We start from the raw sequence: 9,828 nt of genomic DNA, 5'->3' as shown, positions 1-9,828 counted from the left end.
AGACCACTCCTCCCTGCTCTGAAATCATCAAAATTGAACGTCGGCCAGCTATTAGCGGTGACTTTGATAGTTCCAACTTGCCAATGCAGCGACACAATTGCAGATATAACAAACTGAGTGATGAGACGCACACACAAAACATTTTACTGTGAAGACAAAACGGTAGCCCTAGTAAAGGTCGCGCTGCAATACCACTGAAACAGGAAAGAACCAACTTCAAACTTACTACGATTATTTAAGGACAAAATTCTAATCTCAAGGTCAACAAACACAAGATATCGGGAAGCAGTCGGAGACGACGCCAATGCAAGAAGCTCTGTCCTGAATTACATAAACGATCAACACTCTCAAAATGGTGTAAATAACTTTCTCACTGAAAAAAAAATAGTTAAACTATTTGCATGCTCTATCTGCAAACATCACCAACTTCTTCCTGAATCCTTAATCCTACTTCGTTCACTACTACTGGTAATGAAAATATAAAATTTAAAAGATGCAGCTGACCCTTGTAACTCTTGCTATAAGACTAACCAATCAATTTCATTAACGATACATCCAAGTCGGTCCTTTTATGTGCTTCCTTCACTATCTTGTCTTGAAAGAATGGCAGAACTTTTACTTTTCGTCAGCTCGCGTGATTCTTGTTTCGTTGCTGAGAAAAAGCATTTGACGATAAACAGTCTATACTACCCTTGATGCTTCTTAAAACATATAAGACTTAAATCTACTTGGCGTATTATACTGTCGGTTCTCCATTCAGAAATTCTGTCCTGAATTAGGTCCTGCATAATCATATATATACGACCTCTGCTCCTTCAACGGACTCGGTTTAATTGGCATTCTCTCATCGTATCTCTAAAATGCATACGCAGAAGCACTCGAAAATTAATAAACTGAACTCGCTCCATAGTGGATGCTCTAGGTCATTCTAGGCTGAAACGGAAATCGACAGTAAAACGGTTTGAAAGGTGTCAAAGAAGGAGAACCTCGCAGTTGCACCATGAATTAATTGTTCTTATATTCGACAGTGGAAAGTAAGATGGAAGGAAAAAAAAAGTGTGTGAACGGAGGCGCAATAAAAGAAATGAAAGAGGCTGCAGCTAGGGGCCCATGGGACGCCTACAGTGCACCACATGAGGTGCGCTGACGGCACTACATCCTACGGAGGGAAGCAAATACGCTGCTGTTAAGTTAGCACTGATAAACCTTATATCGATGCTTCCTTTACAAGATCCTTATCATGTAGTGACATACTTAAACGTCCATTCACAAAAAACTGTCGAAATCACTAAAAAAAATTATTACCAGGCGATATAGCAGTCTGCAGCTAATCAAATATATATATATATATATATATATATATATATATATATATATATATATATATATATATCTTAAATAATTGAGGCTATAAGATTTAAACAATAAGAAAGTAATTCATATGTTGCTCTGTTTCTCCATCACTTTTTTTATCGTTACTGTCGGCAATTTTCTTGTGAGTTTTTAGTTTTCTATATAAGAGAATTACTGTAGTGGCTTTGTCTGTTCGTCCGCCCTCAGATCTTAAAGATTACTGGGGCTAGAGAGCTGCAAACTGATATGGTGATCGTCCACCCTCCAATCATCAAACAGACCAAATTGCAGCCATCTAGCCTTAGTAGTTTTTATTTTATTTAAGGTTAAAGTTAACCATATTCGTACTTCTGGCAGCGGTATGGTATCAACAACATAGGCCACCACCGGACCGTGGCTGAGGCCACCATCGGACGGAAAACTAGATTTCTTCGGCGGATTTTCTACTGGTTTTAATTGTACTGTCTGTCCTATTTGTACATAACTCCACTGAAAGCCAATGCCTGCCCTTACTGTATTTGTCATCTCGACTATTTCTGTTTCTCCCTGGCTCTAGATTTTACGGTTATTATTATAAAGCCCAAAATATTTTCTCATATCCGTTGCTGGGGCGGGTATCACTAATGACATATATTCTTCACTATCTATCCTACAACGAACACTATCCAATAACGGACCTTAACCAACCTACAAGTTATATATACCACATGTATGGCTATTAATATATTTCTATTATTATCAGTAAAAATATACATAATACCACTTTCTCCAAGGACGTGAATCTGTAATACTACACAGTTTCTTCTGCATACTACTGCAACATCGGAACTTTCAAAGGCTGTATTGTTGATACAATAAACAATATAATTGTACCTCCCCGACGGGGAATCGAACCCCGGCCTCCCGCGTGACAGGCGGGGATACTCACCACTATACTATCGAGGACTTACTTGTGTGTGAGTTGGATCCCAGCAAACTGGACGGGTCTTTATGGGTTCATTTAATTTGTTATTACTATGACAATCGCATGCAAACTTCATCTTACTTAAACACATTTCATGAAAGGCTGGTTTCAGAGAGCGAGAACTTTTCTGATGTCTTTTATTCAATGGTGTTACAGAGCGACAACTTTTCTGATGTCTTTTATTCAATGGTGTTACAGATAGATGTAGGATCACCAGCGGCATCATCAAAACGATACATACACTTCATTTCAGCTCATTGCTATGCACAAATACAGTATGCTGATATGGCAAACTGCTACCAGACATGATATCCCACTCTGAAACCGACCATTCAATTTGAATACAAATAACTAAAATACTTCCATCAATACTCAATCCTCGATAGTATAGTGGTGAGTATCCCCGCCTGTCACGCGGGAGGCCGGGGTTCGATTCCCCGTCGGGGAGGAACAATTATTATTTACAGCATCAGCATATATACGTTACAACACACACAAAGTTACAGCGATAACAGAAGTCACTTTACTTCAGATGGCACCTGTTCCTTGGGGAATTTAGTACTAGAGTACAAAACCTTTAAATCAACTAGGGCAATATAGCCCACGAAAGCTTGCTCTAAATAATTACATATACTATAAAAATTTTGCCAGTTGTGATGGTTGTAGTGTACAAAATTATCCTACTACAACCAAATTATCCTAATCTTCATATCTAGCTTACATTGTTCTTTACATTCCGGTCAAGTGTTTCCACTTACATTAGCTATTCGTGAAATCTTGTACTGTACACAACCATTATTTTTATGGTGTTTTTGATGCTGGTGATGAATTTTCCTAGGATAACGATGCTCCAACAAGGCACAACATACTCTCTCCTTAATTTGCAAAATCCTAACCTAACTCTCTTTACTTTCTCTAAGATGAGAGGACGTCACTTTGGCAAGTTTCCAACTCCTCTCTCTTCCTTCTGCTTACTGTTAAAGAGAGTATAACAATCATAAATGTATCTCCAACTTAAATACAAACAACAAATACTGAGAATACACGGAAGTAAAACTAATCAGTTAATGCGATATTAATGTAAATATAAAACGTACTCGGCACATTGGCAATTTAAGAAACCGCAAATAAGTTATTCACAGCCGCTCTCTCCCATCAAATCCTCGATAGTATAGTGGTGAGTATCCCCGCCTGTCACGCGGGAGGCCGGGGTTCGATTCCCCGTCGGGGAGGTACAATTATTTTTGGAGGCTCAGACGTGCTATTCACGAGATGACAATAAATATGTATTGGATTCACTAAATAACGAGATTAGGCAACATTTATGACTCAGCCATACAGACTGTTACAACTTTTGTCACAGATAAATGAATCTAGAATTTTAGAGTTTGCAAAAATGAAAATTCTCGAAACAAATGTCAGGTGGGAAAAGGCTTTGCAATTATCTCAGTCCTCGATAGTATAGTGGTGAGTATCCCCGCCTGTCACGCGGGAGGCCGGGGTTCGATTCCCCGTCGGGGAGATGCTATTATTTTGTAGGAGGCTGACGTGTTGCTGATGAAGTTCGTAAAGAAGGCATATGAAGCAGCTATGTAGTATTTTTTGGACATTTACATTACATGAAGACGTTGTCAAGTGTTCTTTTGAGATGAAGAATATATGAAGAGGTTGTCAACTGTTTTTTTTTTTTTTTGGACATGTAGATTATCTCTAAAACCCACCCCCTTTACATAATACAGCGTTGAAGCCCTAGAGTGTTCTGTAAAGTCATTAGTTCTTTGTTGAAAGCATATAATTATTACAAGGTTCTCATCCAATTTGCACTCCACACTTCAATAATGGTCCATGGTAAACTCATCCTCTGAATAGTACAAAAAGAAGGAAAAAATTAGTCTCCTTTCAACATAGCAAACAAAATCATTTTTAACAGCAATTAGATACAACAAGGGTAGCAAAACAGGTGAATTTCAGTCCTCGATAGTATAGTGGTGAGTATCCCCGCCTGTCACGCGGGAGGCCGGGGTTCGATTCCCCGTCGGGGAGATGCAAGAATTTTGGAGGGTTAGACATGCTGCTTAGTATTCATGCAGGACCTATTCAGGAAGCAACAACCTGTGCCGGCATACAGCTGGCCTAATGTATAACTGCAACAAAATCAATCAATCCAGAACACCACAATTTCTATGAACAGAGGTGAACCAAGAAATCTTTATATCGGAGATGAATCACGAATTTCTTTAAATCAATTGGAGATGAACCACGAATTTTTTAAAATCAAACACCACGAATTTCTTTAAATCAAACAGAGATGAAACAAGAACTTCTTTAAATCACAAAGGAGCTCCAGGAATGTCTTTAAACTAAAGGTGAACGATTGAATTTCTTTAATCACAGAGGTGAACCAAAAATTTTTTTAAATCACACAGAGATGAACCAAAAATTTCTTTAAGAATTATTTTCAATCAGACAAAGGTTACCCATGAATTTCCTAAAATCAGACAAGAGGTGTACCAAGAATTTCTTTATATCAGACAGAGGTTAACCATAAATTTCCTAATATCAGACAGCAGTGAACCAATAATTTCTTTAAATCAGACAAATGGGGAACCTAGAATTTTTTTAAATTGGACAGAGGTGAACCAAGAATTTCTCTAAATCAAAGGGAAAAAAGAATTTCTTTGAATCAGACAAAGGGGGAACAAAGAATTTCTTTACGTCACACAGATGTGAAAAAAGAAATTTTTTATAAATCAAACAAAAGGGGAACCATGAATTTATTTAAATTACACATAAGTACACCAAAAATTTCTTTGAATCAGAAAACAGTAGAATCGAGAATTTCTTTTAAATCACACAGAGGTGAACCAAGAATTTCTTTAAATCAAACAGAGATGAAACAAGAACTTCTTTAAATCACAAAGGAGTTCCAAGAATTTCTTTAAACCAAAGGTGAACCATTGAATTTCTTTAAACCAAAGGTGAACCATTGAATTTCTTTAAATCACAGAGATGTACCAAGAATTTATTTAAAGCACACAGAGGTGAACCAAGAATTTCTTTAAATCACACAGAGGTGAACCAAGAATTTCTTTAAACCAAAGGTGAACCAAGAATTTCTTTAAATCACACAGAGGTGAACCAAGAATTTCTTTAAACCAAAGGTGAACCAAGAATTTCTTTAAATCACACAGAAGTGACACAAGAATTTCTTTAAATCACACAGAGGTGAACCAAGAATTTCTTATAAATCACACAGAGGTAAACCAAGAATTTCTTTAAACCAAAGGTGAACCAAGAATTTCTTTAAATCACAGGTGAACCAAGAATTTCTTTAAATCACACAGAAGTGACACAAGAATTTCTTTAAATCACACAGAGGTGAACCAAGAATTTCTTTAAATCACACAGAGGTGACCCAAGAATTTCTTATAAATCACACAGAGGTAAACCAAGAATTTCTTTAAACCAAATGTAAACCAAGAATTTCTTTAAACCAAAGGTAAACCAAGAATTTCTTTAAACCAGAGGTCAACCAAGAATGTTTGAAAATCAAAGGGTAACAAAGAATTCCTTTAAACAAGACAAAGGGGGTTCAAAGAAGTTCTTTGAATCAGACAAAAGAGGACCAAGAATTTCTTTACATGAGACAGACGTGAAAGGAGAATTTCTTTAAACTCAGACAAGGGGCCCGGAAACCAATCATTTCTTTAAACCTGACAAAGGTGACTCCACGAATTTCTTTAAATCAGACAAAGAGGGAACCAAGAATTTCTTTAAATCAGACAAAGAGGGAACCAAGAATTTCTTTAAATCTAACAAAGGTGAACACAAGAATTTCTTTAAATCTGACAAAGGTGAACACAAGAATTTCTTTAAATCTAACAAAGGTGAACACAAGAATTTCTTTAAATCTGACAAAGGTGAACACAAGAATTTCTTTAAATCTGACAAAGGTGAACACAAGAATTTCTTTAAATCTAACAAAGGTGAACACAAGAACTTCTTTAAATCTAACAAAGGTGAACACAAGAATTTCTTTAAATCTGACAAAGGTGAACACAAGAATTTCTTTGAATCTGACAAAGGTGAACACAAGAATTTCTCTAAATCAAAGAGGAACTAAAAATTTCTTAGAAATCACACAGAGGTAAACCAAGAATTCTTTATACCATAGATGAACCAAGAATTTCTTTAAATCAAATGGTTAACAAAGAATTTCGTTTAAATCACAAAGACAGAGGTGAACCAAGAATTTCATTAAATTAGTCACAGGTAAACCAAGGAACAAGTGTGCGATACAATTCCCCTTCTCTCAGTCCTCGATAGTATAGTGGTGAGTATCCCCGCCTGTCACGCGGGAGGCCGGGGTTCGATTCCCCGTCGGGGAGGTACAATTATATTTAGGGGATCTTCCATTAACTCAGACTTTATGGTATTTCTAATACCTATCAATTTCCAATTGTTTACATGACTAGCACAGTTTAATGGTGCGATTCATAGCAAAGAAAACAGTGTGCTACAGTTTTCTTGGACTTGTCATTGCTATCACACACTGCAATATTTACCACAACCCCCACCCCCTCTCCAAGGATGACTCCCACTAGTAGCTCGTAATTGTCTTACCATAATTACTCCTACGTGACGCCCTATTAGCAAGAGCCCGTGCTGGCATAAGGCCAGCTTAATCTTCAACAGCAACATAATTACGCCACAAAATGTCTATCCCCATTCCACTGCACATGGATTCAAGTTTAGGCAAAGTGATGTTTTATGACAGTTCGAATTATATCACCAACAAGGCTACCCAGATTTCTTCTTCTTGTATCTCAAATTCAACTAGAATAATTTAAAACACTAGGATAAATGCAAACCATTTCCTGCATTCTAGAAACATAAGGATTTGAAAACAATCATCACTGCGAAGAACTTTCATGAGCGTTCAGCAGAAACCTCATCTATAGCACGTCAGCCCCCTACAAAATAAGTGCATCTCCCCGACGGGGAATCGAACCCCGGCCTCCCGCGTGACAGGCGGGGATACTCACCACTATACTATCGAGGACTGGTTTTACTGGAAATGCTTTGCTTACTTCTGGTTTGAAGTTGCCTGTTGGAGGCGTAGGGCTATATATAAATATAAACCGGAGCTAGTGCAGACGGACGGGTCACGTGGTCAGGGTAGTATGCAGACCGAGGGGTCACGACTTACTTGAAGAAGGTTGGGGGGGCAGTCCTCGACTTGGCAACATACATACAACAGGTAAAGGGTATCTTAGGCCAGACCACGTGACCCATCCGTTTAATTTTACTCCGGTTTGCATCATAATCTATATGCTTCCTTCAGGCAACTTTTAAAAGTAACAAGCAGGTAACTCACTGGCATATAAATGAAGTTATTGTTGTTTTAGATTTAGCTGGCCTTATGCCAGCACGGGCTCTTGCTCCTAGAGCAGCCCGTAAAAATGTAAATGAACCACGACTTTGCTCTATATTTCCTTTCCAATCAGTCCTCGATAGTATAGTGGTGAGTATCCCCGCCTGTCACGCGGGAGGCCGGGGTTCGATTCCCCGTCGGGGAGATGCAATTATTTTGTAGGGGGCTGACGAGATGTTTATTAACACACCTGAAGGTTAAGCTTCATGTTTCAAAGGTACTAACCACTATATTATCGAGGACTGCTCAACACCCATGATTGGCTTACTTGTCATTATCGCAGTTTTCATTTGCTCACGCCATTTGTTTTCGATCATTTTTTCCCCTTGCCTTAACAAATCAAATTGCTTCCGACGCTTATCTAATTTTTATATTGGTCTGAGGAAGAAAAATAAAGTTTGTCGCAGCTTACAGTGATCAAAGACGTCCCCCTTCCTCTAAAGGCAATATTTTGCGTTCATCAACTTCTGAATCAATAATGTGCAATAAACTACCACTATGCATCCTATATAGACGACCAAATTTTTGGGCACAATGCGAAGATCTGGGAGAGGTTTGTTGCCAAAACGGGATTAAATCAAGTAGAGGAGTTATGTTACAGTAAAATATGTCAGATTATTCTTAACAATAAGAAAACTGGAACCAATTTGTCCTCATCTCTAACGAATAAGTTAGGCTTGGCATTATAGTTTAAGCTAAGTTGCAACAAACTGTCATATGCTTGACAAAACATTTACATTCAATTTACAATTGTTTTTTGTGTTGATCAGTTTAAATACATAAATTTTTTTAAAGCATTTGTTTGCGTTTAGGTTCAGATTACATGTCAAGTCGTAAGATATATTTACTTTCGCCAAAACACCGATTGGTTTAAGAAAGAAAGACTACAGCAGTAACTGCTAAATTTACTACTCTACCACCCCAAAAACTGGCAAGATAAGCGACAGAATGTGACAGTGACTACAATCTTCCTTTCTTCCTGAAAATACATACTTTGGAGGGTAAAATTGTCGTTCATTTCATTAACTCAGAAAACATACAATTTACAAGAGACAAATAGCGACCGGGTTTAACTAGAAATCTGAGAGCCCCATGCGAATGTCAGAGAATGCAAAACAGTTTTATTTATCGAGAATATCTGGCAACCTCTGTCTATCTATCCATCCCTAAGTTGCATGCAAATGAAATATCTGCAGATATTTGACAGCAAAAACCAGATTAGTCTTGTTTACAAGCGCCCACCCTTGGACGCCCAAATACGGCGTCGAGAGAGGCAGAAGAAGAAAAAGAAGCAAGCGTGCTTTGAAGAACCACACGAGCAGCAATCCGTGACGTCACATAACCCGAATATCTCTGGCTAATAAGGCTTTTACGGTCAACACGCCATCAAGCTCACGATTCGGCCATTTTCCACGACAGCCCCCGAATACAAATAATTACCCCGCGAATTCGATCGGGAGATTTGCCTTTCCAGCGACGCAAATCCTGCAGACGAGGCCGACCATGTGGTGGTCTTTCTTGGACCACGGTGGGGACCACGAGGCCCGACTCCATGTTGCATCTCGACAGACGACCTAAGTTACGACCCATCCAAGAACGAAGACATTTTCATTGAATTCGGACATAGTTGGCGATTTGGAGGAATAAGAAATTCAGTTCTGAAACTTGTTCTGCTACAGAAAACCTAACATAAGTTTAGCTAGAGAAAACCGAACGACATGTCTGTGGTAACGATGAACTGATAAGTATTCAAAGCAACCGAAGTCAAGATACTTGCACGCCTGGACTTTAAAAAAAAAAAAAAAAAAAGGTCTCTTGCACTAATCTCCATCCAACCAGTTGTAACTGGAACAAGACTGAACTCTGGTCAGTTTAGTGCACAGCCCAATTGTTTGGGCTCTTTATTCTTGATCGTGCCGATTCACTTATAATCCAAGACGTCCATATTCATTTTGGGATTCTCATCGAAGCATTTAGATGCGACCTATTGCAAAAGAGGCAACAACACATTCATATTCTCGGTGGTTTATATGCTTTGGTTCCTGTTCCTTAATGGAAATCCATGAGTTCTACCTGT

At 38.3% G+C, this 9,828-nt stretch overlaps 1 protein-coding gene and 6 non-coding genes across 8 annotated transcripts in view; 6 read left to right on the top strand and 1 right to left on the bottom strand.

Moving 5' to 3' along the window:
• The window catches only part of LOC135222697 (mucin-2-like), a 140,945-nt gene that overhangs the window by 96,440 nt on the left and 34,677 nt on the right, over window positions 1-9,828 (bottom strand). The window lies entirely within an intron of this gene.
• Window positions 2,694-2,765, top strand: Trnad-guc (transfer RNA aspartic acid (anticodon GUC)). The gene has a single exon. It is a non-coding gene; the product is annotated as a tRNA-Asp (tRNA).
• Window positions 3,478-3,549, top strand: Trnad-guc (transfer RNA aspartic acid (anticodon GUC)). Its single transcript has one exon. It is a non-coding gene; the product is annotated as a tRNA-Asp (tRNA).
• On the top strand, window positions 3,768-3,839 carry Trnad-guc (transfer RNA aspartic acid (anticodon GUC)). The gene has a single exon. It is a non-coding gene; the product is annotated as a tRNA-Asp (tRNA).
• Trnad-guc (transfer RNA aspartic acid (anticodon GUC)) lies at window positions 4,289-4,360 on the top strand. Its single transcript has one exon. It is a non-coding gene; the product is annotated as a tRNA-Asp (tRNA).
• Trnad-guc (transfer RNA aspartic acid (anticodon GUC)) lies at window positions 6,634-6,705 on the top strand. Its single transcript has one exon. It is a non-coding gene; the product is annotated as a tRNA-Asp (tRNA).
• On the top strand, window positions 7,825-7,896 carry Trnad-guc (transfer RNA aspartic acid (anticodon GUC)). Its single transcript has one exon. It is a non-coding gene; the product is annotated as a tRNA-Asp (tRNA).

The sequence above is a fragment of the Macrobrachium nipponense genome, chromosome 8, assembly GCF_015104395.2.
Source record: "Macrobrachium nipponense isolate FS-2020 chromosome 8, ASM1510439v2, whole genome shotgun sequence".
Classification (NCBI taxonomy): Eukaryota; Metazoa; Arthropoda; class Malacostraca; order Decapoda; family Palaemonidae; genus Macrobrachium; species Macrobrachium nipponense.
This window is presented reverse-complemented; position numbering and strand designations above follow the sequence as displayed.